This window comes from Chenopodium album, chromosome 18 (assembly GCF_948465745.1).
Source record: "Chenopodium album chromosome 18, dcCheAlbu1.1, whole genome shotgun sequence".
NCBI lineage: Eukaryota > Viridiplantae > Streptophyta > Magnoliopsida > Caryophyllales > Amaranthaceae > Chenopodium > Chenopodium album.
In genome coordinates this window covers 12,013,186-12,019,203 of record NC_137851.1, presented here as the reverse complement: position 1 = coordinate 12,019,203, position 6,018 = coordinate 12,013,186, and the positions used below count along the sequence as shown (strand labels likewise).

General features: G+C 29.9%; 1 long non-coding RNA gene across 1 annotated transcript; it reads right to left on the bottom strand.

Moving 5' to 3' along the window:
• Positions 1–202: 202 nt before the first annotated feature.
• LOC145593104 (uncharacterized) lies at positions 203–3,239 on the bottom strand. Its single transcript, XR_014102547.1, has 3 exons — positions 3,086–3,239; positions 2,186–2,248; positions 203–1,102 (listed from the first exon to the last, which is right to left on the bottom strand). It is a non-coding gene; the product is annotated as an uncharacterized LOC145593104 (long non-coding RNA).
• Between the last annotated feature and the right edge of the window lie 2,779 nt (positions 3,240–6,018).

Genomic DNA, 6,018 nt, shown 5'->3' with positions numbered 1-6,018 from the left:
GTAAAAAATAACCACCCATCATTTCGGAAAAAAAAAAAAACCTGCTCCCACTCCTATAATAATTGAAATTAGATTCTACTCTTGATTTTTTTTTTTTTTTTTTTTTTTTTTTTTTTAACACCGGAATTGGCTTCAAACTTAAGCCAAACTGATAGAAGGCTTTAATTTATTTTTTTTTTTAAAAAAAAAGGAAATGAATAAAAAAATACTCCATAAGTTCATCAATTTTTTTTACTAATATATATTTTTCTCATTAGCTTATAATTTTACACCAACAAATATTTATTGTTTGTTATTGGAATAAAGATGAGAATATAGCCTAATTAAATTTTTTGTATATCGCACACACACAAGTGCGTGTGTTTCTTACCTTGTAATAGTAAAAGGTTAGTGCATTTAGGCACTTTAGGTGGATATAAAACCAATCTTGTGGATTTTTTTTAGGAAAAATTGACAAGAATAATCCTAACTTTGCCTCATTCGCTCAAAATAATCTCAACTTTTAATTATTTTTTAACAATCCGAACTTTAATATCAATTTGCTTTTAATGGTCTCAACCTCTCATACAACTTGTTATAACAAGTTATTAGACATGTGTCAAGACGGGATTGATAATTAAAAAAATAAATAAAAATAAAAAATAATAAAAAATAATAAAAAAAAACAAAATTAAAAATTAAAAAAAGTAAATTAATTAAATAAAACCCACCACCCTTCCCTGTCAGCTCCAGTCAGGTAGTCACCCACCAGCACCGCACTCCCGCTGTAACACCCCAGTAATTCTCTTTAAACCTGTAAATATCTTTAATAACACCCAAGAGAATTACTGACGTGATACCGCCACGTATTCAAACGTTAAGGCTAATTCAGAAATTAGCAGCGGAAATAACTATTTCAGCTATAAATAAGTTTCAAAACCAACAAACAAAACCAAATTAAGTCTTACAACTTGGAACCATTAAGGCCCTTATTCAAAACTCAAAACAATAAAAGTGGTAGATAAATTAAACAGAGTTTAAATAAATTCAAAAGTAAGAAATAAAATAAACTGTGAATGGTAACCAACACTCCACTCAAAATCCCACCACCTTGATGCAAGTCCTGAATATATAAAAGCCTATAGTTAATCTGCCCCCCAATATTACAAGTGTAAAAATTGGATTATTACAGGGTCATTAAAAGGCGAAGGCCATGACAAAAGAAAGACACACAAAAGCCCGCAATCAGCAACGCTGAGTACATACAGGCTACGAAGTAAAATAATAAGAAATTCCAACATGTTACCAATAATCAATCATCAAATACAACTTAATTATAGACTCAAACACATAACTCAACTATTTACATTTCTAAGACCTCACTAATTAATAATAGATAAGTCATTTCATTCTATTCATCGAATTAAGCAATAGACAAGGTTGTCCATCCCATGCTTCATTTGGAACATCAATAAAAGAAAACCCCCATGCCTCCTTTCGGAAACATCAATAAACATCCAATGGCCACGGGCGCGACTCCGTGACTATAGCTAGTATGAGACCTCATTTAACTCCTAGTTTTTGAAAAGTATTTGAAACAAGAGACTCGTAGATCAGATGACCTCTAGAAAAGTGCACGGCTAATACCCCGTGTACCCCAACCCCTGATTGTCATTACTCTAGATGTGCACAAATCTAGAGTTTTATTACTCATCCATCTTGCACTTTACGTGATTTACAAGTTTAGACTTGGTGATGACTCGTATGCAAAACAATACAATCAATCCAATATCAATCCAATCAAGTAAACCAAGTTTACAATTCAATTCTTGATTTATTAGTTACAAGCAATATTTATTATTGATTCCTTTAATTACCTCGGTGTATAAACACCTTGAGTGCATAAAACACCCCAAAACCTTAACCTCGTCTTATAAGACTTTAATTCTTCCTTTACTCATTCCATTTCAATAATCATGAACGAGTAATAAAATAATTCATTCCACATACTCACGTACCTTTGCCTCTAAGCGCATCTTGCAAATAACGCATAAACAATACATACAAGGTAAATTAATACACAATCATACGGAAATCACAATGTATATCCAAACAATTGAACCCAGTCTTCTCTATACATGATATTAAGTTCTCGATACTTCCCTAAACATGCCTCTAAAGGCAAGGTTTCGTAACTTGTACGTACCTTAAGTAAATGGATTGGTTGGCCACTTTACCAACTAAAAATCACCTTCTATTAAGTCCTCTCCTAAACCAAACAATAAGATTTCAATCAATACCCAAACAATCAAATTTATAACAATACTAACTCACTTTAAAACCTTCAAAATCCAATCAAACAACACTTTAAAACCTTCCCTTTAATTAAAATCAAAAGCTTATATATAGTTCTTTAAGTTTTCTTCATAAAAACCTTAAAATACACTCTTATATATGAAATTACAGAATGTTTAAGCTACTAACTAAATCAAAAAATTTAGTTTATACGCATCCTTTGCAAATTTAATAACCCATACTTGTAATAATGGAATAATGGCTTAAATATATATGTAGAAACATCAAAACCTATTATTCTTGATACAAAAACAATAAAATTCAGATTACAAAAATCTGGAAACTTAACTTAAACTCTGAATTTGATACTTTAATAAGCTATTAACATAAATTAATCATAACGGTCATGTAGTGTATAAAAAACTCTAATTAAGAAACATGATTTAGAATGCTTTAAATTCTGAAATTTATATTCTTAATAATCTGAAAATTAGTTTTAATCACAAAAAATATAATTTTAACATAATATAAATACTATATACTTAAGTAACTTGACTAACACGTTTTAAGCCCTAAAATCATGAAAAAACAAGGTTAGCCCTAATTTTCTAAATTAATTAAATCTGAAATTTTATTTCACAATTTTAACATGATAAAACTTATAAATTTATACTCTTTTATAATTCATATACATAATCAAACCATAATAATAACAATTTAATAACAAAATTTGATAAAGATTAAAATTTGAATTAGATTAACAAAAGAAGAAGAAGAAGAATAAGAAGAAGGGAGAGAGGAGGGGGCAAACTGGTGGTGTGGTGGTGATGCAATGGTCGGAGGTCGTTGGGTGGCGCCGGCGCCGGTGGTGGGCGGTGTGGCTGGCAGCGGCAGCAAGGTAAGCAGCATTTTTTTTTTTTTTTTTTTGAAATCGTGCAAAGCAAGCTAGGAGGAAGACAATGAAAGCAAATTGCGTGAATGAGGGAGAAAGAGTTTGAGGGTTTAATTTCCTAGTCCAAATAAAATTAGGATTGCTTGTTTGGGCCCAATTTGCATACTAATTAAGGTTGGGAATAATATAAAGCTGGGCTATGAATTAGTTTGGACTAGGCTTTTAACTTTTATGGTAAAATAATAACTTGTATGAATTTATTTATTTTTTTTTTTTTTGTTTCAAAAAAAATAATCATTGACAATAGTTAGTAAGCTAATTTTGAAATAGAGAATAATGACTAAATCATTTAGAATTAATTTTTATTTATTTATTTTAAAAAAATATTTTTCAAAATATTTATGAAATATATAATTATCGTAAAATAATCATATAATTGATAATAAAATAAAATTATTGTTTATTCAAAAATATGGGGGATTACAATCTACCCCTCTTAAAAGAAGTTTCGTCCATGAAACTTAACTCAAAATCCATAATTTCTCAAAATTATTCAAACTTTTGTGTTTTGTATTGCTGTAAATTGCTTGCTTCTCAACATGTATACTCGACAAACCAAATTTATACTCAGTAGAATCTTACATGGCCAAAGTTTACATACTTTAAAAGCATGCAAACCATACTTTTATGCAATAACGAGGGAAATCATGCAAAATTACGCAATAAATAGCATGAATTAAGTAAAAAGCGCGAAATTATATCACATTCTACCCCTCTTAAAGAAAAGAGTTACGCCCTCGTAACTCACCTCAATAAATAACATCATCAAGCATTTCATTATAATTTCGTAGGTTTGTTCTCATCTCAATTATCTCCCAATCCTCTACGAAACACTCGTAGTTTAACTCACATACTCACACTTTAATACTTATAAACTAGCTCACCAAGTTCTCTTCTATTTTCCAATTAAACATACTCAATTCCTTCATAAGCTTATTCTCAAAAATTCCCAAGTAAAACTTTTCACTAAACACTTATTCCAAGTAATAACCCTTCAAAAAACAAGAGTGTCATAACTCATTTCTCAATTCAATATTTCATCATCACCACATGTTTCATCGATTCCTCAAGTAAATAAATTATCATTGGGTGCAAGGTTTGGAGGAAAGCAATTAAAAGAAAGAAATATCTCCCCTAAAAAGTCAAGCATTAAATGAATAACATTATTCAATAAACGCATATTAATAGTCACATAAATATAAGCTTCACATGATGATCACGCAAACCTATCATATTGCACAATTCATCACTACATATTGTTCTACATTACATGCTTGAATCCTTAAACATGATACTAGGTGGTAACTACAACCAAATGTACACGATTGTATAACATACATAATTTATCCCTTGCATAAAAAAATTCATTCAAAATTGAACAACACAAAAAGAATTAAATACAATGCACATAGAAAGAAATCATCTATCTTATATGCCCATCCTAAGACTACCCAAAACTCACCGATAAAATAAAATATATACTTAAGTTCAAAGAATAAAATAAATACCACAATTCATTTCATTTTACAAATAATTAATAACACGGTCATTTATAAAAAAAAAATAAAAAAAAAAACATATATTTTATTTTAAAATGCAGAATGAATTTAATTAAAATAAAAGAATTTTGCAAAATTAAAATTTGATTTTAAATCAAGTAATTAAATTCAAAATCACAACACTTAAAACATTAGGCGCCTAACAAAAAAAAAAAAACATTAAATTGTCTTTGGTGGAAATTAAAATAGACCTAAGCTCTGAGATACCACTTTATTAATTTGTGAATGGTTATTTGATCGATGTATGAGATCAAAAGGTTGAACATATATTTTGTTATTGGTTTGAGGCTCGACGTTATAAACCTTAGTCCTTGGCATGTTGGTAATGAGATAATGATCATGAGTTAAGAATGAGATACAATCTTTATTTATATTTTTCTATGGTCCCCTACAGTGGGAATTGACCCGTATGTGGTCTGGTTCAAGGTGTTTTCTGATTATTGAGAGTATTCAAGTTTTTATACTTGTGGGTTTATTTATTCGAATTACCCATGTCCAAGGCTAGGTATACAACAAAGAGCACGGCACACTTATGGGATACATGAGTTAATTGAGTAAAAGATCATATTATTATTCGAGGTTGAGTCAGACAAAGGTTATTTATAGAGTACAATGTGTAATGTAGTTTTAAACTATATTATTTAATTGAGTTAGGAATGTTGATTATCCTATTACACTCTGTATTCTGATAATTGGTGATTACTCAGCTTTTTGCTGACGTGTGTGTAATACATCGTATTTTTATACGTATTTTATTTAAAATAAGTATTTTGAGAAGTATTTAATTAAATTGAATTGTTTTATTTAAAGTATTTTAATTATTTATTTTAATAAGTTTGGAAATATTTTATAAAAGGAAAGTTTATTTAATTAATTATTTTAATTAAGTTGGGGTTTAATTTAGGAAAGTTTTATTTTAAGTAAAGTTTTATTAGGGAAGGGATTAGGAAAATTAAAAGAGGAAAGTTTTGGGAGAAGGGTTTCTAAAGAAGGGGTATAAATATTCAACACTTGAGGCAAATCAAACTTTGCCCAGAGTGGAGAAAACCCAAGGTAAACTTCTCTCCCTTTTCTCTTTATTTTTCTTTTTCTTTTTCTTTTTCTTTCTCTTTTCCCCTTCCCCTTCTCGGCACCACCCTCCCTCACCGCCAATCACCAGTAGCAGGTGGCCGCCGGCCGCCAGCAGTGTCAGCCGCCGGCAGTAGGCAGCCACCGGCACTGGCAGCTGGCGTG